Genomic DNA, 24,703 nt, shown 5'->3' on the forward strand with positions numbered 1-24,703 from the left:
GGGGGACAGATAAATTAGCAGTATGGGATTAAGCAGATACAAACCACTATACATAAAATAAACAACAAGGACCTACTATAGCACAGGGAACTATATTCAATATTTGTAATAACCTATAATGGAAAAGAAAATGATTTAAGACATAACCTCCTGAGAGAATTAATCATGAAAAATAATGCTTATGAAGATTTGCACCAATCCTAAAGAGGTTTTTGCTACAATATTTTGGGAAATGTAAAGTTCAGAGTGGCATAGATATATTGGGTTGGCCAAAAAGTTCGTTTGGGTTTTTCCATATCATCTTACGGCCAACCCAATAGATATATAGTATGTACCTAAATAAAGATATGGATAGAGATAGAAATATGGATGTAATTCAGACATAAATGCAGGAAGGAACAACATGATATAAGTAACAGTTACAGACATGATATGGTTATGATATAGATTGAAATACATGATACAGATACATAAATACTGATGGAATATGCATGCATATATATACACATATATTTATACACACATACAAAGATGTACATATAGATAACTAAAATATTAAAATATTCAGATAATTAAAATATTAAAATGTATGAAAAATTCTGAGAGAAATTATACAAGTTGTTTAGTGTTTAACCACTGGTTTATGGAACGAAGATTGATGTTTACATTTTTTTTTCCCCAAACTTCTATATTCCTATAACACTCTTCATCCCTTCTTCGTAAAGAAATTCACACTGTCCTTAAAATCTCCTTGAAAAGGCTACAGTGTGCTTTGATGACTTATTCATAAAATGGACCCACAGAATTCAAAAGAGAAGGCTTCTGAAGATACCCTTAAGCGATAACCACCTGTGTGCATATTAACATTTTATATTAAAACCCACACCATAATGTTAAGAGGATGAGATCACTTTTTAAAATATCGATCATGGTGAAAAGACGGCCACACGCCTATGGGCATTTCGGAATCTAACCGCCACGGGGTGCCAGTGGAAATCTGGTCAGGAATATGTTCCCTCAGCTTTATGCCTTTTGATAGAAAACTATTCGGACGAGCTGTGAGAAGGCGTGAACCCCAGGCCACTGTGAAGCTGTGGAAAGGGCACCTTGCTTGCTGCCCAGGAGGGCTACAGGTTAATGCAATGAGGGACCGTGCAAAACACGGTGGACTCTGCCAGTCCGCTGGGGTTTCCAGATGGAAGGCGGCCGTTCTGTAAGCTGAATACCCCCCAGTCCAGCGGGCTGAGCAGAGCTGACCCACACAAGCGAGAGCCTCAAGCAAACAGCAGAGTCACGTTTGCTGTCCCAGACCTTCCAAGAACAGAATCCTCCTTCCACGTCCAAACCCTGGATGGGAGTTTTCCTCTAGTCCTTCTACAACGGAGCATCATTTAGCAACTATCAAAATGAAAAGACTCTTAGGTGTCCAAGCAATAGCAACAAAGTACAGTAAGTAACCAACAGAGTAACAGCAACACAGTATTGGATTGTAATCCTACGATGTAGTTAGTATCCCAAGTATATAATAAATATCCATGAGTCCCGACAGATATAAAGGAATGAGTCAATGAATCAATAAATGAATGAGGGAGAAGGGACAGATCTCCCTTTCAGAGGAATTCTAAATAACTGACGTCAATACTCCATCATCCAAGACATGCAGCTGAATCGCCCCACCTCCCCACCTTGAGGCACTTTAAATGACTGGCTTCCGAAGAACAGACTATGAAAAGGTGAGGAGGGTGGTGTGAGTCCACAGTGGAGAAACCCACTACCTCGGCCAGGCGATCAAGGTCAACATCAACATGTTGAGAGGCTGTGCCCTTGACAGGATGAGAAAGGCAGCTGACTTTTGCGGGTTCCCTCCTCCAGAAATGTACCCCAGCCTAAAACATCACACAAACTGCAACTGGGAGACTTCCTACATAATATCGCAAAACTATTAAAATCATGGAAAGCAAGGTCACAGAACAGAGGAGAAGAGGGAAACATGACGGCTAAATGCACCGTGTTGTGCTGGAGGCGATTCTACGACAAAAAGGGAGCATTAGGTAAAAACTGGTGAAAATCACATCAAGTCTGGGGCTTACTTAAAAGTATTGTGCCAGCGCTGGTTCCTTAGTTCCAACAGATGTCCCGTGGTAAAAGAAGACATTAAGAGGATATGGGGTGAACAGGCACTCTCTGTACTTTCTTTACAGGCTGTTTTGTACATCTAGAACTATTTTTAATTAAGCTTATTTTAAAAAATGAAAACAGTACAGGCATACCTCGGAGATACTGCAGGTTCAGTTCTAGACCATTTGTGTAAAGCAGGTCACACAAATGTTTTGGTTTCCCAGGGCATATAAAAGTGATACTTATACTACACTGTAGTCTATTGAGTGTGAGACAGCATTATGTCTTTAAAAATAATGTACAGACCTTAATTTTAAAATAACTTACTGCTAAAAGATGCTCTCCATCCTCTGAGCCTTCAGCGAGCCATAGCAGTAACATCAAAGATCATGGGTCGTGGATACCATCACACATACAGTCAGTCATAATGACAAAGTCTGGAATACTGTGTGAATTACCAAAGTATGACACAGAGACACAAAGTAAAAAAATGCTGTTGGAAAAATTGTACCGAGAGACTTGCCCGACACAGGGTTGCCACAAACCTTCAATTTGTAAAAAAAAAAAACAACAAAAAAACCCCCACAGTATCTGTGAAGTACAATGAAACCAGGTCTGCCTGTATTGCAAAACTGTCCTAAAGAAAATAGGTTTCTATTTTGTGAAATTAATCAACATGGAAGAATCGGAGTGAGCATTATAATCTCAGTGAGGCTGGGACGCTAACTTCCCACCCTGAAATGTTCTGTCCAATGGAAAAATCAGCTTGTTTCATCCTGCAGAATCAAAACCCCATATAAGCAATAACAACATAGTTAAAATTTTTAAAAAATGCTTCTTACTGAAGTGAGAAAGGATTCATCTCAAGTGTGTTTACTTTAAAGCATCAATGGAAAAACAGCGGGTCTCAGACACAGAGATCTTTACGTAACCCTAGCCCTGTGCTCAGGTTCTTAGGTGGGTAAGAGTAAAAAAGCATAAAAGGGCCATGACAAAGCAGGTGCACAAAGGTGTGACACTAACACTCCAGGCTTCTTGGACGCACATTACAACAAACCGTTATCCAAACATACGGGGGGGTCATGGGGACCTCCGTGGTGGTCCACTGGTTAAGAATCGGTCTTGCAATGCAGGCGACACCGGTTCGATCCCCGGTCGGGGAACTAAGATCCCACATGCCGCGGGGCAACTACTGAACCTGCGCACTGCAACAAATGAGCCTGCGCGCTCTGGAGCCCCAGTGCCACCAATAGAGAGAAGCCCACGCGGTGCAACGAAAAGCCCACGTGCCACAACTAAGACCCAAGGCAGCCAAAAAATAAATAAATAAATATTTAAAGAGAAAAAACAAAAACATGGGGGTCAGGAGGGGACCATGTTGATGCATAAGGTAGAATATTATGTTCATGGTAAGTCAGCATCCCCTTATCCTAATGCCTGTTTCCCTTTGGATCAGCCCTCGGATACAGGTGAATCCTCACAAAAATACACATTTTACTGAGTCACCTCCCTACTGGAGAGTCAACAATTGCCCTGGAAACTCCTCAAGGTGAAATGACACAGACCAGCCCCTGTGAGTTGACTGACCTTCCTGTTCTGCCTTCTCTCCCTCCATGCAGAGGAAGACCCCTATGTTCACCAGAAAGAGGGGCTCCTGGTGCTTTGTGCCTCTAGGACCCTTTGGCTGTCTTTAAAATTTAGGGGATGGTAGATGTTTCTTTCCTCTTGAGTCTATCTCAACGGACTAGAAAGACATGAACAGAGAAGTAGAATCCACTAGCATTTGCAGAGATGAAAGATACAAAGTTTTCATCTTGGACAAAACACTATGGGGAGGGACTTCCCTGGTGGCACAGTGGTTAAGAATCCGCCTGCCAATGCAGGAGACATGGGTTCGAGCCCTGGTCCGGGAAGATCCCACATGCCATGGAGCAACTAAGCCTGTGTGCCACAGCTACTGAACCTGCGCTCTAGAGCCCACAAGCCACAACTACTGAGCCCACGAGCCACAACTACTGAAGCCCACGTGCCTAGAGCCCACGCACCGCAATGAAGAGCAGCCCCCCACTCGCAGCAACTAGAGAAAGCCCATGCGCAGTAACAAAGACCCAATGCCACCAAAAACAAACCAAAAAACAAACAACAACAAGAAAATCCTATGGGGAGAGAGGAGACAGCATCCCTAAAAAGGTTTCATCTCTTCCTACAAATGTGTGAAACATGGCAAGGTGTAATAAACAAGTGCAATTAACTAACGTTTCAAAAAACTGCAGAGGCATTGGGTTCTTACAGATAATTAAGAATCAAGAGACAAGGAAGATCAGAGGCAGCTAAGCTGCTTTCATAGTCACTCAGAAAAAAAAAGAAAAAAAAAACACACCTGCGTTTCAAGTAACAAGTTTTGCTTTCAATTTTGGAGGGTTTTTTCCCTGTGTCCTCCCCTAGTTCTTTTCGTTAGAGATTTCTTTTTCCATCGCTGTGGCACAAAATACAGAAAAGCAGGTTTGAAAATGATTACGTGCTTTGCTTTATTAACGTTTCTGATGATGTCTCTGATTTCATATGCTTCTCATAAAACTGGCAAAAATACAGATATCAAATCCTGAACTTTCAGGTATTTAATCTTCATTTCCAGAATAGTGTTTAAAAGTACTGTCCAGCTGTGTGGTTCGGGGATAAATCACTGGACCTCTGTGTGACTCAGTTTCCTTCTGTGTAAATGAATGAATACAAATGATTATTCAGTTTCTTTCAAATCCTCATAACCTGTGATTCTAAGGTATTTTCTTATTTTATCACAAATAGCCCAACCAACTATACTTTTTATATTTACTATAGGCAAGTCAATCATGGTCTAAGCTCATTTTTATATTCCTGGAATTAAAGGTGGATAAAAAGGCATACTTTCCTAGAATTATTGCATCTTCCATCTCCCCACCCCATAAGCTGTAATAGCCCCCCCCCAAAAATGTATAGTATCTGCTTGAATACTGTGGTTTTTTTTTGTTTGTTTGTTTGTTTTTTGCGGTACGCGGGCCTCTCACCGCTGTGGCCTCTCCCGCTGCGGAGCACAGGCTCCGGACACGCAGGCTCAGCGGCCATGGCTCACGCGCCCAGCCGCTCCGCAGCATGTGGGATCTTCCCGGACCGGGGCACAAACCCGTGTCCCCTGCATCGGGAGGCGGACTCCCAACCGCTGCGCCACCAGAGAAGGCCTTGAATACTGTTTTTAATTTGAAGAGAGGATTTGTTTTTCCTGCTGAGTAGGTTTGTAAGGATATCAGACCAGAGGAGGAACAGCAAGGAGGGGAAACAGCTGTGTTTCATCTGGCCTGCTCCGGTGAGAATCCCAGCACCACTGAGACCCAGAGGGAGCCACCTGCTCCCCTACCCTGGCCGTGACATCCGCAGCAACATGTGGGTAATTCCCTCTGAAGAAAGGCCACCCTCAAGGGAAACCAGAAGAAGTAAGGACCATCGCTTGGGAATAGATAGTTGTTTCAACACCAGTAAATCCGGGGATGCCCACCCAGGTGTGACTAAACTCCCCTGAGCTCACCTCCACGCTTCAGGGATGCCCTTAGGCCCCATTAGATGCTGTGGGTTTTAAGACTGGGCTGTGCAAGGAACACCAAAGATGACAGTCATCCACCAGTAGCTAGGAAAGAAGCCCAGAACAGATTCTCCGTCACAGGCTCAGAAGGACCCAACCCTGTGGACACTCTGATCTCAGACTTCTGGCCTCCAAAACCCTAAGACCATAAATTTCTGTTGTCTAAGCCAGTCTGTGGTATTTTGTTACAACAATCCTGGCAAATGAATACAAACACTGTGTTCTTTTTTTTTTTTTTTTTTTTTTTTTGCGGTATGTGGGCCCCTCACTGTTGTGGCCTCTCCTGTTGCGGAGCACAGGGTCCGGACGCGCAGGCTCAGCGGCCATGGCTCACGGGCCCAGCCGCTCCGCGGCATGTGGGATCCTCCCGGACCGGGGCACGAACCCGTGTCCCCTGCATCGGCAGGCGGACTCTCAACCACTGTGCCACCAGGGAAGCCCAAACACTGTGTTCTTTAATTCTTGAACCTGATAAAAATGTTAATCGCATTTGGGGCATTTTCAAAAGGAGGTTTATCTCCAAAGCAATTTCAATACCCTTCTTTCATTTTACCTTCATAAGACCCTATTAAATAAATAGATACTAACATTCCAGTGTTAAAAAAAAAAAAAGCCTGGGTTGTGATTTCTCTAAATTAACAGCATACAGGGGGTAGGGGAGGGGAGATACAGTTCACAGTGAAATATAATTTTTCAAATTCCTTCCCCTTTCACTTTTCTCTTCCTTCAGTGACATTTAAAGAGAGAAAAGGTAAATACACATCTTGGAATGATTTAGCAATAGAAATGTTAACAGTCAAGTTCTGTCAATACAAATAATGCATTTGGATTTTTCTGCTGATTCTGTTATGGTATTGCACAGTGCAGAGAAACTATTGTCTTTTTATTTAAATCTTCAGGAAGACATGTGCCGCGATAAAAAGTTAGCTATTAATATTTATACATATGTCAATATATATGTATGTGTTTATATAATTTATATGTGTCAATTATATATAGACATACATCTATTGATTTAATCCGGTCACATCTAAATGAACAAGAAATTGGCTGGCTCTGCAAATGGCCAACATGTATCCTGGTATTTTATACATATATTCATAGAACTAAGTAATTTCTTACCAATTTGGATGTGATCAGATTAAACACCCCAAAACCTGTGAAATTAAGACACATGCTTACTGATGTTATTTTAATATAATTTTGATAAATTTTAACAGCTGATTCTTGTTATTCATCAAAGGGAGACTTTTCAATCAATATAATCATCACATAAATCCGTGGACATCACTTTATCTGTGAAATTGTTTGAGCAGAATCATCACGAAACACCTCCACTCAAATCCGAAGCGAAGCAATGTATAAAGTACGCGTTTCTCCCCATAATATGCTGCTGTTTCCATGATTTCCACCATGAACCAAAATTGTCCGAAGACGCATGCTGAGATGGGATTTTTCCCGGGATAGGCATTAAGACTCTCCTCCATTGTCGTATTTTTATAACAGCTCTATTGTGACGCATCTACAACTCACCTACCTATCACCCTTTCACTGAGGCTGGATGGTTTTATGTTCTTAACACACTCACATTTCTCCCCCATTCTGTGTTGCCATCATAGCTTCTCTGTCTGATAACTTCCTTTGTCTTCTCATTTTAACTACTATTTAACTTTGTGTAACTGTTACTGTTCCCTGACCCTCGTATTCAGGGAGAAGTCTTTTCTCCTGCCTGGCCTGCTGGGTGACATCACAGCTGCTAACCCTCAGCTCTGTGCTAAGAGGCAAAGATCAATCCATAAGGAAGGTTTGTGCCTTGTGTTCTGTATTTGGTTTTTGTTTTCAAAATGTCCTCTCCTTTTCCATGGTTCTGGTTCTCCAGGAGTACCAGTTCCAAATAATTTTCTGTACTGTGATCTGAACTATTCCAGCGTAAGCTTGGCTCGCGGGTAATGATACAAGATGTAAACGCAGACAGACCCAGCCTGCTAGCTAAGGGCTGGGAGACAGGTACCATCCCGGGCATCCACGAGGACATGTAGCCTTCTTTTCCCCGAAGCCCCTGGTTAATCCTCTGGTCCTTTACCAAATCATCTCTTTGCTAATTAACCCTAGTAGCCCGTGCTGTTGAAGAAGCTAAAAATTTGAAGGTATGTCATCTCCCGCTGAAAATTATACAATTCCCTACCTTCTCAATATTTCAGCTTTATGGCCCTAATGATCTTGCCTTCAACTACTTAAAAAAGATTTGAATTAAGTTGTTATTTTCCTTAACACTGGATATAGAACATGAGAAATTCAATACACACCCAATACAACACACGGACACACGGACACACACACACCCTCCAGAAGGGAGATTCTGACAGAAAACTTCTTTGTTGTTAACTTTGAGTCTGTTTCCTGTCTTGTCGTGCCCACCCATCCCCCACACACTATTTTTCCTGGGGGGCTTTGTCACATGGATAGTATATGAAAGATAAACAACCTGGTCTTCTTCATCTACCCCATGTCTCAGCCCTCAATCAATGCTGGATAAGTGAATGAAACAAACAAACAAAAATACCAGTAAGTTCATTTTTCCAGATTACCTTGGCAATTTAAACACTTTCAAGTAATCTTAGATCCCCTTACCTCTGTGTCAGTAAGATGTCATAGAAGCCTGCTATGTGATTCCAGTTAGGTAATTTGGGTAACACTTGTTCCAAAGAATCTCAAATTATGCTACGTCTCCTGAATCCATCAGTGTGAGGCTCTTCGAGTCCTTAATGTGTCTGTTTTCCATGTAGAAGTCAAGACAGGGGTATGACAGGTATTAGAGAGGCTCCCAATTATTTGATCTGGGAGCCTCTCTAAAAGAAAATCACTTAACGAAGATGTGGTATATACGCATAATGGAATACTACTCAGCTATGAAAAAGAATGAAATAATGCCACTTGCAGCAACATGAATGGACCTAGAGATGATCAAACTAAGTGAAGTAAGTCAGACAGAGAAAGACAAATATACAATATCACTCTGTGGAATCTAAAATAATACAAACGAACTTATTTACAAAACAGAAACAGACTCACAGACATAGAGAACAGATTTGTGGTTGCCAAGGGGGAGGGGGGCTGGGGGAGGGAAAGACTGGGAGTTTGGGATTAACAGAGGCAAACTATTATATATGGGATGGATAAACAACAAGGTCTGGGCTTCCCTGGTGGCGCAGTGGTTGAGAGTCCGCCTGCCGATGCAGGGGACACAGGTTCGTGCCCCGGTCCAGGAAGATCCCACATGCCACGGAGAGGCTGGGCCCGTGAGCCATGACCACTGAGCCTGCGAGTCCGGAGCCTGTGCTCCACAACTGGAGAATGGGAGAGGCCACAACAGTGAAAGGCCCGCATACCGCAAAAAGAAAACAAACAAACAAACAACAACAAAAAAAACACAACAAGGTCTTACTGTATAGCACAGGGAACTATACTCAATATCCTGTGATAAACTGTAATGGAAAAGAATATGAAAAAGATTGAATATATACGTTTAACAGAATCACTTTGCTGTACAGCAGAAATTAACACAACGTTGTAAATCAACTATACTTCAGTAAAATAAATTTTAAAAACAGACAATCCCTGATTTGGGACCTCTTGACAAAGACCTTAACTAGCTGAAAAATAGATTATACGAGGGGTGGTGGAGTTTGAGAACGTTATCTGTGATTTGACAGTCTTTCAGACTCCAGTACATCAGAATTCATGATATTTTTCATTATCACAAAAAAGCTGAAATGTCTAACTTGCTTATTGAGTTTTATAACGACCACAGAATACAGTCATTAATTCATGAGGCTAGATCCACTACCTTATGTTTAAAAAAAATATTTGATGGGCCCTCATTCTCTGTTGAATCAAAGTGATCTGTTTAAATATGTATTCGCTCACACAATTTACTTAAAATGAAAATCAATGTTTCACAAATATACGGTTTGACAACTTTTAAAAATATAAGCAGCTAAACAAATAGGGCATGTGAAGAATTCTATTAAGTTGTCCTGGAAAATCTTCTTTGCCATTTCATTTTTCTATTCTTTGCTGACTGATGGAAAGAGTTATTCTCTATCTAGTTACCTTCATTGGTCCTTTAATGCTTTAAGGACCTCTGAGTTCTCATCAGTCAGCAAACAGAAGAAAGTGAGGGGGGAGGGGGGAAGGGGGAGGGAGGGAGAGGAAGGGGGAGGGGGAGAGAGGAAGGGGAGGGGGAGAGGGGGGAGGGAGGGGGAGGCAGGGAGAGATTAAAGAAGGAAAAGTCCATAATACGTACCAGAAAACAGGAAGGGGTGATACACACGTGAACTAAATATCTTAACAACTTATTTATGAACATTCACACACAGGCAAGGATTTTTAAGGCAGCATATGCCTAAATCATCTCAACATTACCAGGGCTAAATTTCCTTCCAGGCTTGCAACTTGGACACGCTCAAGAAAAGTGATGAATGAAAGAAGGAACAGGAGTCAGAAGCTAGTTTCCAGAAAAAGATGCGTGTACCTCAGTCACCGAATTTCTTTCTTGCCAAGGCTAAGGAGCTCCATTCCCGAGCCTACCATATTGATTTCCCATCTTGAGCAAGGCCACACGAGACACCTAGCCCACAGGATCTAGCCCACAGATGCTCAGATGGAGAGCCACGGCAGCCACCACCACCAAGCCGTGCCCGTGGCAGGCAGCACTGATTTACTGTGGCGTCTGTCCTGCTGAGATAGATTCTCGGGTCTTGTGTTCTAGGGGCAGAAGACGCCTATCCATCCAGGCAGGAAAGATACAGGGCTTGACTTGATACGTATGTTTCCACTGACATAAGGTTGCTTACTAATGACGTTTCAGTGAGGGCTCTAGTATGCTTGTTACCATAGTAACATTAATAACGCCTCAACTTCACTTGAAGGCGAAGAGGTAGTTTCTGTGGACCATTAAATGTAGATTCTGGGGACCAGCCTGGAAGTGGTCTTACCAGATATGACACAGTTTCTTCTGGAAAATGCACATCAAACTATCTATTCATCCATCTATATATGTAGTCTCTACTTGTATTAATTTTTTTTTTTTTTTTTTTTGCGGTACACGGGCCTCTCACCGTTGTGGCCTCTCCCGTTGCGGAGCACAGGCTCCGGACGCGCAGGCTCAGCGGCCATGGCTCACGGGCCCAGCCGCTCCGCGGCATGTGGGATCTTCCCAGACCGGGGCACGAACCCGTGTCCCCTGCATTGGCAGGCGGACTCTCAACCACTGCGCCACCAGGGAAGCCCTGATTTTATATATATACATTTATTTCTTATATAAGTTAAATATGCATATACATTATGTAATACACAATTATATTTATATAATACATTGCATGGCTAAATGAATTATTTTCATTATCTATATAAAGGCTCTCCAATGAATTTTAAGATAAAGCATGTCTTGGGACTTCCCTGGTGGCACAGTGGTTACGACTAGGCACTCCCAATGCAGGGGGCCCGGGCTCCATCCCTGGAACTAGATCCTGCATGCTGCAACTAAAAAAAAAAAAAAGAGAGATCCCGCATGTGACGACGAAAGATCACGCCACAATGAAGATCCTGCACATAAGACCCGACCCAGCCAAATAAATAGATAAATATTTTTTATAAAAAATAATAAAGTAAAATAAAGCATGTTTTGATGAGTCTTTGATCAATTATATAAATTGTATGCAAATACAAATATATAAAACGCATAGTGTATACTATATATAGATAACCAACAAGGACCTACAGTATAGCACAGGGAACTATACTCAATATTTTGTAATAACTTGTAAGGGAAAAGAATCTGAAAAAGTGTGTATATATATATATATATATATATATATATATATATATATGAATCAGTTTGCTGTACACTTGAAACTAACACAACATTGTAAATCAACTAAACTTCAACTTAAAAAATGCACATAATTATATAAATATAGAAATACAACATAGCAATAATTATATACATACATATTTAAATGAAATTTAGCTAGTTTAGAGGATGAAGTCTTTCTAGATATGATCTGACAATAAAACGACCCTGTGCAAGAAATAGCTTTGTGATGTTGTGGCTCTAACTGTCCTGAGACCACTTGGGTCCACACGCCAGCCTACTGACATGTCAGGGACCTATGCCTGTTTGCAGTCTACGTGCAATCCTAGTTCCAAAGAACCTGAGCCCATGGGCAAAGTGACAACCCAGGACAGGAAATCCTCTGGCATCAGTTCACGGCTGCCGTGGCCTTCCTGTGAGCTGGGGTGTGTCCGTGCTTCTCGGTAGGTGCACCGTGGATGAGTGCTGCATGTGAAACTGGCATGCAAAGGGAGTGCGGGAAGGCAGGGACCCCAAACCACAAAGAGACTATTATGAGCTTCTCAACTTCGGGGACTTCCAGCTTCTCGGTGTTCACGGCAAGTGAACTCTGGGTTCGTCTGCTGTGCTGATACGATGCTTCTTCGACTGCGCTAGGAGCGTTCCATGGCGACAGCCTCTCCACAGAGCCCTTACCTACCAAGAGACGTGCATCTCCTACCAGGCAGATAAAAGGGCTATTTAGTTTCGCCTTTTTAAAAAAAGAGTGTCCAGTGTGATCCTTGCAAACATTGTCAATTTCTCCATCCCAGTATGTAAGCTGGAGGAATATGGATGGACATAAAAGGGCAGCGTGTTATCCCTCCTACCATATAGATTATTTCACCCTGGACCTTACGATGATATCTTGTAAGAAACTCTTACTCACGTCAGAAGAGAAAGCTTCAGGGAAAGTTAGAGAAAGCAGGTGCTTGCCCCTCAACACACACTCTCAAATCATTTAGGTCTCAGTATCCTGTCATAAACCATCATGGAAAAGAACATGAAAAAGAATATGCATACGTATGTATAACTGAATCATTGTGCTGTACACATGAAACTAACACAACACTGTAAACTAACGTCTTGCCCCTCCAATGAGGAGTCTTTTCAGGTCCGTCTCAGGTAACTTATATCATGAATTTTCTAGTATCACTTATGTTTGGTGAATGACGGAGAGAAGAAATGGAAAATGACAAAGACAAAAATCTCATTTTTCATTTTGGTACTTTGTTTTTTTGTTTTGATCTAATGCGTTGCCGTGGCTGAGAAAAAACATTTGATGCAAGAAATTGCTCTTGGTTATGCGGTTGCATACAGGCATACCTATGTGTATAAATATACACAGACACACACAGACACGCTTCCGTTCTTACCACATGCCTTTAGGCCATGAGGGAGTATGCACCCGCGTGAGAAAAGCAGTTAACAGTGACATACTTTATATGCTCGAAAAAATGTGTTTCCTCAGACTCACAGATACAGAGAGAACAAACGAGTAACCAGTGCAGAAAGAGAAGGGGGAGGGGCAAGATAGGGATAGGGGATTAAGAGGTACAAACTACCCTCCTACTCCTTCGGTGGGAATGTAAATTGGTGCAGCTACTATGGAGAACAGTGCGGAGGCCCCTCAGAAAACTAAAAATAGAGTTACTATGTGAGCCTGCAATCCCACTCCTGGGCATATATCCAGAAAAGACAAAAACTCTAATTCAAAAAGATACATGCACCCCAATGTTCATAGCAGCACTATTTACAATAGCCAAGACATGGAAGCAACCTAATGTCCATTGACAGATGAACGGATGAAGAAGATGGGGTACATGTATACAATGGAATATTACTCAGCCATAAAAAGAATGAAATCATGCCATTTGCGGCAACATGGATGGACCTAGAGATGATCATACTAAGTAAGTCAGACAGAGAAAGACAAATATCATATATCACTTACATGTGGAATCTAAGAAAAGGATACAAACAAACTTATTTACAAAACAGAAACAGACTCACAGACATAGAATACAAACAGAATACACTTTGCTGTATACCCAAAACTAACACAACATTGTAAATCAACTACCCTTCAATTAAAAAGAGATACAAACTACTATGTATAAGACACATAAGCCACAAGGATACATTGTACAGCACAGGGAACTATAGTCATTATTTCAAAATACCTTTTGATGGAGTATAATCTGTAAAAATATGGAATCACTATGCTGTCCACCTGAAACTAACAGAATTATGTAAATCAACTTAAATTTTTTAAAAATGAGTTCATCGCTGCCCACCACCTGGCCCATTCACAGAGGGTACTCGAGTAGGAGAAAACTGAAAACACTATAGGCGCTCCATCTCAGTGGGTTCTGGTCTCCACACACACACCTCCCCAATGCCCCTGCACACCCCCATCCCCATTGGTTGTTTCTGAGACCACGGTTTGACACTGCGGGCTGAGTAGCTAAAGCTGGCGGACCGTCAAGGTCACATAATCCACGTCCCTGCCACGGGTCTAAACCAAACACTGGTGATGTTGATAGATGAAACCCGGAAACTGACACCATGTGCAAATCCCATCACCGCTGTAAGAACACAGCCAAAGAGATCTTTTCCATGCCTCGCAAACATAAACAGCGACTCACGGTTAATACACCCCTCATCACTGCCCGTCACAGCTTCTTTCACTTTCTTTTCTTTTTTTTTTTAAGGATCCAAAAGCTTAAGCAACGTTCTTTCTCATGTAGAAACATCGGAGGTGAAATTCCCCATTTCAAAGACGTGCACTTGGCAAAATACGACTTCTGCCCCCAACACCGCCCCCCCCCCCCGGAAAAAAAGATCCAACCAGCCAGACAAAAGCAAAAACGGTTACCAAAGGGGAAAGCGGTGGGGGGGATAAATTAGGAGTTTGGGATTAGATACACACCACTATATATATATATAAAACAGATCAACAATGAGAACCTCCTGTAGAGCACAGGGAACTACACTCAGTGTTTTGTAATAACCTATACGGGAAGAGAATCTGAAAAAAGAATATACACATATATATGTATAACTGAATCACTTCGCTGTACGCCTGAAACACAACAACTATACTCCAATTTAAAAAAAAAATGAGAGATGAGTTGGGATGAGGGTGGATGCCTGCAGAAACCCAAGAGAGTCCATTTCACAGAACGAAAGAGTAGAATGGGGGTTGTCAGGGGGAAATGGCGAGTTACGAATCAAAGGTCATAAAGTTTAGATAAAGCAAGATGAGTATCTTCTAGATCTTCTGCACAATATTGGACCTACAGTCCACAGGACTATACTGTGCACTTAAACATGTGTTTAAGTGTACAGTAGAGTGGATTCTCGTGTCACACGTTTCTACCACAAAGCAATAAAATAAAAAAACATACCCTTGGGATGATGACTTTGCGATGGAAGGACGACTTCATCATCCAATCAGGGATTAGCCTCTGTAAACCAAAATGATCACCGATATCAACACAGCAAACCAAGAAGGTCCAGTTGCCATCCAAAAAAGAGCGCTCTGTTACCTTGGTAAATCACTATTCATACCACACACGTTTTAAATAAGACCACCAAACAAAACTCTGGGTTCTTTCCCTTCATTTCCAAAGAGCTGTGAAAGCACATGCCATTTCCTTAATACCATCCTGAAATAAAGATCTGCCTCCGGTGAGGCCCTGTAGGGTTTATTCTTCCCCACTTCTTCCCTAATACGGTTATTCTTTTCTCCTCTGGAATCAATTCAACAAAACCTCACCTTACTGTACATTTCACGTTTGTTGGGGTCTGGTTCGTGTTCGGTCAGGCACCCCTTCTGGGAGGTGCAGGGGGGTTGGGGGCTGGTGCAGAGAAGATGCTCATTCTGGAAACTGGCCAATTTCCACAGGCAGGTGGCGCTCAGGGGTTCCACACACACCTGGGGCAGGTGATCTCAACAGTGAATGTCTGAAGTCTGAAATCAGAGCCCTAAGTGGCCTGGCTATTCTCCACTCATGTGCTGATTTCATGAGTCCTTTATTTCCTTTTTGTGTCGTATACCCACTGCAGACATCAATCCTTCTCAGAGGTATTTGTTCAAAGCCTATAAATGGCCAACCTCAAACTTCTAGGCGGTCCCACTGTTTTTTTCTCCCTTATTCATTTGTCCTACTCTGCCCGCCCCCAAGAAAAAGGAGGAAGGGTTTCCCATCCCGCCACTCACGGAGCACAGAACAGAAGAGGCTTTGAAAGGCCAAATGTAGGTTGTTTAGAGAAAAATGACAAAACTGGAAAATATTCATGGCGTGAATGGCCCATGAATGGTTTGCAGCCCACAACAGATGACCTAATTGCCTAGAACCACGTGGGCTCAATTTTGAGATTTTTCACTGTCTCCCCTTATCCGGCCCAAAGCGGAATATCTGGTTTGAAACTGGTAGCTGACAAGTTTAAGAAATCAGCTGTCACTACATCCAAGGCCTAGTCTGTCTTCGAATTTTTTAACATAATTAAGCGGAAAATGAAGTGTCTCTTCTGAAAAGATACAGTATCCAGGATATTTTTTTTTTTTAAATTGGGCAACTGACTTAAACTAAACCCTGAGCGTATTTTTCTCATTTGGGAATAAATGTATACTCTTAAGCATCAAGAGCATTATAGAAAGTATACGGTTGTGGTTGATATATTAAAACTCCGTTCCTTGCCCTTGACTTTCACATACAAAAATCAGCTCTCATCGGGTTTGGAATTTAAGTATATTTTAACCAGAGAAGCCTGTCATCAGGGTGATGGCATTAAAGGACTTTAAATATTTTCATACGGTGGCTTCACTGGAATCACATCAATTCTGTCAACAGGTTGCATTGTTGACAATACCTAGCTGTGCAATAAAGGTTTAGAATCTGGAGTACCAATTAAAACGGAAGAACAGTAAAGCCACGCCAGACTCTGTGCACTTGAATATTTACTTTTGTGAGAACCCTCTCTGGGTTTTTTTGTTGTGGTCCAGGCATCAAAGCACAATATTCTAAAGAGTTCTTAAAGAGACGCTTGCACATTCTGAAAGCAATGTAATGTGTATAGAGAGGAAACACTCTCATCTTTGTACAGAGACCAAGAAGCTTTCCACAAATTACTACAAAGGAAAAAACATGAAAAGGCCAAGTTCAGAAATAAAGAAAAACCCCACATACTTACTGCGGGTCTACATTCCAGGCCCCAAAAAGAGAACTTTTATATTGCCCAGGTCTATTCACTTGTAAATTTCAGAGCACGGAAATACCTGCTTTATCTACCTTATGGAGCAAATCGTCACTTGTCAAGTATCATATCTATTTTTAGATTTGGGTATAAATTAGCTGGGTTTAGGGCCAAATGTACATTCAGCACTCTTTTTATTTAGGGGGAAAAAAAATACAAAGGAAAGCAACAATTCTTCCACCAAAGAAAAACGCGTCAAAACACCTTGAAAACAGCATCAAAGCACAGCCATTAGTATGAAAATGCAATTATCATTAACTCCCTGCTCGAAATCATTCCGGTTTCCAAAAAATTAAACCTGTCATTTTAATCCAGTAATTTAAAACTGATGAAGTAATTTTCCACTTGCTACTTATTGGCCCTCATGATTTTCTTACATGTCAAGGAAAATATTCTTTAAAATTGCCAAATATATATCTATATAGAGAGAGAGATAGATATAGTATAGATATATAGATATATCTCCAAGTACATTTCTTTGGGTAATAGAATATTGAGGTTTTAATCTAGAAAAAAAATAAATATTTGCAGAGGCCTCCGTGAGATTCTTATGTTCTTACTTTAGGGATGCATTTTTAAAATCTGGAATTAAGGGATGAATGCAGCCATGTGCCAAAACACCCACCACCCCCTACACACACACACACACACACACACACACACACACACACACACACCACCCCCTACACACACACACACACACACACACACACACACACACACACACACACACACACACACACACACACACACACACACACACACACACACCTTCTGCTGCATCTACACGAGGAAATCTACCCTGAGGATTTTCAAGGCTGGCTGTTAACCTCTTTCCAAAGCCCACTAAAGGCAACTAAAGGCATGAAAAATTCCCCAGCCCCTCAATCTGCCCCCAGAAAGATGCAGATTTCTGTGCCACAGGACCCTTTCTCCGGGCTCTCTCATTCTCTAGGAAAAACGCTAAGCATCGCCATTCAAACTACGCCGTTCTCTTAGCAGCTGAGGTTGCTTTGTTCTGATGCAAAGTCAGGTCTTGAAGCCCCGGTTAATTTCTAGCTGAAGTATATACCTACCAACGATGCCTTATGCACGCAATCCTACGTTGCCTGCAGAACCCTACACAAACTGGAAATTCTGCTCCCTCAGGATAACTAAGTCTCCCCAAACTTTCTTTTCTTTTTTCTTTCTTTCTTCCTCTGCGTCCCGTCCCTTCAATCGTGGTAAGGGCTGACTCCGAAAAGGAGCTAGCTCGTACCACCTCGCATCACAAAATGCGTTAAACGCAGCGCGCTCAGGATGTGGAAGCCGGGTCAGCCAGGGGACCCCTTCAGACAGCCTAGGCTATGAGCACAGAAAGCCGTTTCCCCGCAACTGAACAAGTAGGAAAAAAAAGAAATCAAAGGAAGAATCCACACTACCACCTTGTGGATTCTGCTCGCAAGAACAGTACCAGCTGAGTTCGATACCCGCCACCGGACACACCTCACCCCAAATCTCCCAAGTTGGGTCCACATGACGGAGGGCGAGCCGCGGGCCCGGCTCACGGCAGGCGCGCGCGCGCTCTCGGCTTCACTCCTGACGCGCGCTCCCAGCGCGGGCGCGAGCCGCCTTCCTCGGCCCCCCGACGCGGCCTCCTGCACCCCGCCCCCCTCCCGCCGGCTCAAGAGAGCGGCCTCGTGGCTCCAAAAATAGATGAAAAGAGGCCCACACCTGCTGGTCGGTTCAGAGAAGGGAGTCACACCAGAGGAAAACCCGCAGCCAAAAAAAAAAAAAAAAAAAATCCCACAAAAAAGCAAAACAGAAAAGGGAGAGGGGCGGGAGGGAGGCAGAAGAGGTCCTCCGGACGCCCCTCGCCCTCCGAGGGGGACTTCCGTTCCCAGGGCGGCCCCGGCCAGGCCCCGAGGGTGCGCGGGGGGACCCCCGGCTCCCGCCCCCGCCGCTTCGGGGAGAAAGGATGCTGTGTCTGGCGGCGGGCAGGCTCCGGAATGGTGGGCCGGGCCCAGGGATGCGCGGGGCCCCAGGCCCGGATCCGGGGGCGCACCACTCGGGGGGGCCGCCCGGGAGGGCCGGGCGGAGAAATCCAACCTACCGGTTCTCGGAGGGACGAAGAAGCCGGGGGAGGGGAGGGGAGGGGTGCGGTCGGGGACGGGCGGGGAAAGAGGGGTTGTCTGGGAGACTGAAGGGTGCCCGCGCGCCCTGAAGAGGCGGCGGGCTTCCCGGAGAGCCAGAGCGGGAGGGAGGGAACACTCGTGGGCTGGGGTCGGGGTGCAGCCGGGACCTCGGCCTCTCCTCCGGCCGCCGCCGGCCCGCGACCCCTGCACCGTCTGCGGCCGAGCGGTACGCCGGTTCGGCCCGCTGGAGTGGGACGGGGGTCAGGCCGAGCCGCGCGGGAAAGGGCAGGGGGCGGCGGCGGGGCTCCGGATGAAATCGGCTGGGAAAGCGTGGGAGGCGGGCGGGATCTGAAGCGCGGGACGGCTGCGAGCTTTGGGAGACGGCGGGGAGGGGGGGAAATGGAGCGAGGGAGCGGGGAGGGTTGTCTGTTACGTGGCCCAAGGCGCTGCGGGTGGTCCGCACCTCCGAACCGAGTCCCCGGACCTCCTCCCCCCGCCTCCGGCGAGAGGACCGGCCCGCCGTGCTTCCCGCGGGCTCTCCTTCCGGATCGAGGGTTCTCCGTGGGCACCGACGGGGGTCCGCATCCCCGGAGACCCCGGCTAGGACGCCCAGCGCCGGTCCCCGCAGCTACCAACTTTTGTGGTCCTCGGGGAGAAGCGGGCAGCTCGGGGACGGCGCTCGGGCGGCAGCTGCGTGCCCCGCGCAGACGTGCAGGCCAGACCCAAAGGCTCCCGAAGCAGCAACGCCACCAACCGCCCTCACTCCTCCTCGCGCCCTCCATCTCCCGCCGCTTGCCTTCCCACAGCCCACACGCACGGGTGAAGGGCGGATGGCAGTGGGAGGGCAGGTGGCCCGCTCCCCAGCTTTGCAGAAACGGCGCTAAGCTATTTCGTCTTCACCCGGGGTCTCCAGCGCGCCCGGGTCGCTCCCCAGCAAAGCCCAACCAGCCCCTCATCAATCACGTGCGTTATTTCGTGCATCACACAAGCCGTCATCTTATCCAAGGCCAGCAGAGGAAGGAGGGGGGAAAAATCGCTTAATGCAAACCCAGCCAAGCCTGTTTTCCTTTTTTCTCTCTGGTTAACCCAAAAAAATGCACCCCGGGAGGTGGTAGCTGACAGTTTCCTTAAAGAAGGAGGAGGAGAAAAAAGCCCGTGATGGCTCACAGTTTCCAGAAGTGCTCCTGGCTTCCCCGCCAGTCCTGCTTTGCAGACATCTGGCACTTCGCTCGTTCTCTCCCTGTACTGCAGATGTATTTTTTTTCCTCCTGTGTCCGCCACACTCTTCTGTTTATTTGTATGTAACAGAGCGCTATTTTGTAAACACCTCACACACGGCCCCAGAGCCGTTCAGATAGCTGATTGCAGCAAAACGCTTCCCAACCACGGTGGTCCCAATTTTTTTAAGTCGTAAGAAAAAATGTACTGTTTCTGTAGAGATGTGCACGAAGCTTGCACAGGACACGCCGTACATATATGTCCACACTCCCACCCACACCTAAGAAACGGAGCGACCGATGGAAGAAAAAGTGCTATGCAAATTTTCAAAATTTAAAAAAAATATATTTTTTTTTAAATGTCGGATGAAGTGGAGCGCAAACGTTAGCAGTCGGGCTTATCATTTTTTGCTGGCAAGCACACGAGTCAAAACGTTAAATAGGCTTAAAAAAAAAACCCACAGACACATCTTAAAACGGCACCTACCTTAGCCGTGGAAAAGCTGCATCGGCTGTAAGTGTTCTTTTTATGCATCCAGATTTTTCCAGGGACCGAGGCTATGATTCAGGAGGATGTACTAAGTCCAAGCGCCTTGGCTTTCTCGAATCTCAACTGGATTTGCTCCCCCGAAGAAACGCGAGGACCACCGACACTGCCGTTTGCAGGAAATTCGTTGTTTCTATCCTAGTCTGATGGGGAAGAAGAAACAGGAACACAGCCGGAGAAGGAAGGGCAGCGTTACGTCTGAATAAGAGCTCTGTATGTAGAGACAGAGACCCGTCTGCAAGAAAAAGAGAGATTGAAGCGAGAGGTCCTGATGGTTCCCAGCTCCCCCCTCTGCTATTGGACCAAACTGAATGAAATTTACAAAGCCAGCAGCCAATAGATCCCCGCGGTCGGCCCCATCGCTACAGAAACCACATCCACGGCTACAAGCGCATGCAAAGAGCAGCTAATCCCAGTGCAAACCAGCTGGAACAGAGAGATTCTGGTGCCGCCGGGGTGGTGGAACAGGTGAGCGCGCGTCTCACTGGGCCACCGTGCCAGAGCGCACGGGAAATCTTCCCTGCCCTCTCCAGATACCCTTTGGAGACACCACACACGGTGCCGTATTTGCAAACACCATTAACCCTTTAAGGCTATGCTATCCAAGGGTGAGTGCCAGCCGTGCAAGCTCTTCCCCGGGGGTCAGGCTGACAACTGTGTTACTGTTTCTGGATGATATTCGGCTTGTACTGGGAAACAGTGATAGATAGATAGATAGATAAATTAGCAAAATTACAATGAAGACCTGTAAAGGACAGAACCTCTTTTATGCCCAGGTGATGGGTTAATACCTTTTGGGGTTCTTTTTTTTTTTTTTTGGCTGCGTTGGGTCTTCGTTGCCGTGCGTGGGCTTCTCAATGTGGTGGTTTCTCTTGTTGCCGAGCACAGGCTCTAGGCGCATGGGCTTCAGTAGTTGTGGCTCGTGGGCTCTAGAGCGCAGGCTCTGCTGTTGTGGCGCACGGGCTTAGTTGCTTTGCGGCATGTGGGATCTTCCCGGACCAGGGCTCGAATCCCTGTCCCCTCAACTGGCAGGCAGATTCTTAACCGCTGCACCACCAGGGAAGCCCCTGTTTGTTTCTTATACAGTAGTGGTTTTGATGAATAAAATACTGAAGAAGTTTCTAGCATCTGCGAGTTGTATTGAAATACCCCTCTTCACTTTTGGGATCCAGGATTTCACCTTTTCCAGCCAACTCAGAATTTGGTGATAGGACCTGGTATTTATCACTGGGTTCGAGGTAGCTGGCTGTCAGTTGCGTGATGCCTGAAGCTCCTCTCTCATAAATCAGGGAAGGCTACAGAGTGCTGTGGCAGTCTGAACACAGCTTCTCCAACTAGACTGCTTGGGTTCAAGTGGCATATGACCTTCGCTGTGTGTTTAAATACTTCGTCTGGGTTTCCGCCTCTGTAACGTGGAGAAGACAAGTAATCACCTTGCGATATCCTTGTGATGTGACATGTGATACAGGACTAGGCATGCGAGAAGCTCCAAATAAATGTCTGCTTTTCTTAACCTTATTTCACAGGCCTAGGGACTTACTTCCTGAAGGAAAAACATAATGTCTTCTATCCATAGGACATCCTCACAATTGCTTCTGCATTTAGGCAGCGAACTCAGGCATCCAACCTGCTGTCATTATTTGGTGTGATGGCACAACTAGGGATTCCTCAGGAGTTTTAAGAGAAGGGCTCTTGCGGAACATAGCCAATAGTGGGGAAGGTGATCAACACTGATTTAGGAGACCTAGCTTCAGACCAAGTGTCTGAACCCTGCTAGCTTTAACCTGTTGGAAAGTCCGTTAGGTTCTGTGAACCTTAGGGAATAGATCCTTTAAACAGTGATTGAAATAGCTCTCTGTGGTTCCTTGGGACAAATAAATGAGATAATAGGCACGAAAACATGCATCACCAAAAAGATGTCTATATATATCATACATACAGGTACAGAGAGAATGCTATTTTCATCACTGTTATATATACACAAAACAAATATATAATCTAATAATAGAAGAAACATACATATGTTTTATATAAATATATATTTTTCTTCTATTATTTAATAATTATTGAAGATCCAATAACATAATAGTATCGCTAATAAGTATAGTTTTTCCCCCAAATTAGTAACACACATAACTGTAGACACAAAAATATATAGACAGATATATATATACATGTATAGACATCTATTCTTCCCAAAGTAGGGTTTAGAAGCAGAGACTTGAGTTAAACACAATAACTTAGAGCAGGCCAGAAAGTCACTGGCTTTACCGAGAAAGTGTGAATTCACTGATTTATTTATAAATTTATCAAGTATCTCTTGAGCACAGGCATAAGCCTAAGCACTAAGAATGCATTTGTGAGTAACACACATCCACGTATTTTTGACGAAGCATACAGTCTAGTGGATAAGGGAGCCAACAGCATAAGAAAAGAATCATCACCAGAAGGTGTGAAAATACCTATGATGTATGAATTCACAGGCATCCATGCAGATGGAAATGATGGAGAAAACAGTGTCCAGAGAAAGGGTGCTCTCAGCAGAGAAGGAACCGTAGCAGAGAAGAACAAACCTGACTCCCTGTCCAATCTATTCCATTAGCTCTAACCTTTGTGCTCTGCTGTGTTTAGTCTGCACCTTTTGTAGAAGAAAGCTGCAGAGAGCCTGAAATATACATGACAGCATTCTCAAGGCTCTGCCCCCCAGGCTTGACCATTAAAGGCATAATACAAAGTTGCAGAACAGAAAAAAACAATTGTGGGTTGTTCCCTGGCGGTCCACTGGTTAGGGCTCAGCGCTTTCACTACCGTGGCCTGGGTTCAATCCCTGGCTATGGAACTGAGATTCCCACAAGCGGTGGCGGAAGGAAGGAAGGAAGGAAGGAAGGGAGGGAGGAAGGAAGGAAGGCAGGCAGGAAGGGAGGGAGGGAGGGAGGGAGGGAGGAAGGAACAATTGTTGAAGTTTTCTTGAACATTGTATTGGGACCACAACCAGCCAATACCTCCTCCTGTTTTAGTGATAAAGAAGCCTGGATTCTATTCTAACTCCGGTCAGATGGTGCTTTGGGACGCTTCTCAGTCTCCTGGCTTCCCGAATAAAGTCCTTACTCGTTGCCCCCACACTTCCTCTCTAGATTTATTGGCCTGTCGTGCGGTGAGCAGTGCAAGCTTGGAATGGGTAACAGAATGGTAAATAAACGTGCATCAGGGGCAGAAGTTGGGGGGAAAACGTGGAAACAGCATGGATAAACTGTATGTGGGGATCTGGAATACACAGGGTTTGGTATGAGCAGGGTAGAGAGTGTGAAAAGAAGAGAGAGAAGACCAGAGGGTGAAGAATTCTTCTGAGACCTATTTATGGAGGGTCTTGAATACCATGCTGAATGGCTGGAATTTATCCAGCAGGCAGTGGGGCACCAATAACATATGTTAAGCAGTGGGTAGGGGAGGAATCATTAGATTTATATTTTAGGGCAACTGCTCTGGTGGCAATGAGAAGAAGGGGCCACAGGAGCAGAAGACAGAAAGCAAAGGTACACTTTCTGAGGGTGCTGCAAGGACGGATCCTAGAGAAATGAAGTCCTGAGTAAGAGGGAGAGAGACAGAAGGGAGGGAGGGAGGGAGGGAGGGAAGAAAGAGAAAGAAAGAAAAGAAAGGAAGAAAGAAAAAGAAAGAAAGAAAGAGGAAGGAAGGAAGGAAGAATGACCCTGTTGAGATTTTTTAAAAGTACTTAAAGAGCCAGAGTATTATTTTAAGAAAAAGTGAACGTATACTTTTATGAGTTTATAATTTCCCCTAATCCCGACTTCCTCACGTAACGCCAGGAAAAGCAAGAACCCAACTTAACCATTGGGAGAACAGGTTGTACGATAATACAACAACAACAAAGTTATACAGTTTTAAATCCGGGGTTCTTGGAAGAGAGAATTCTTCATGTTT

At 44.5% G+C, this 24,703-nt stretch overlaps 1 protein-coding gene across 4 annotated transcripts in view; it reads right to left on the minus strand.

The window, feature by feature from the left end:
- The window catches only part of NLGN4X (neuroligin 4 X-linked), a 346,761-nt gene extending 325,226 nt beyond the window's left edge, over nucleotides 1-21,535 (minus strand). For 2 of the 4 annotated variants that reach the window (XM_033420238.2, XM_033420242.2), the window contains exon 1: nucleotides 20,705-21,535. The gene's annotated coding sequence lies outside the window, so the exon portion shown is untranslated. Of the gene's footprint in view, nucleotides 1-19,817; nucleotides 20,070-20,704 lie in introns of those variants that run through there. The other 2 variants (XM_033420244.2, XM_033420241.2) reach the window with 2 other exon arrangements.
- Nucleotides 21,536-24,703: the final 3,168 nt, after the last annotated feature.

The sequence above is a fragment of the Orcinus orca genome, chromosome X (genome assembly GCF_937001465.1).
Source record: "Orcinus orca chromosome X, mOrcOrc1.1, whole genome shotgun sequence".
In the NCBI taxonomy this organism is placed as follows: Eukaryota; Metazoa; Chordata; class Mammalia; order Artiodactyla; family Delphinidae; genus Orcinus; species Orcinus orca.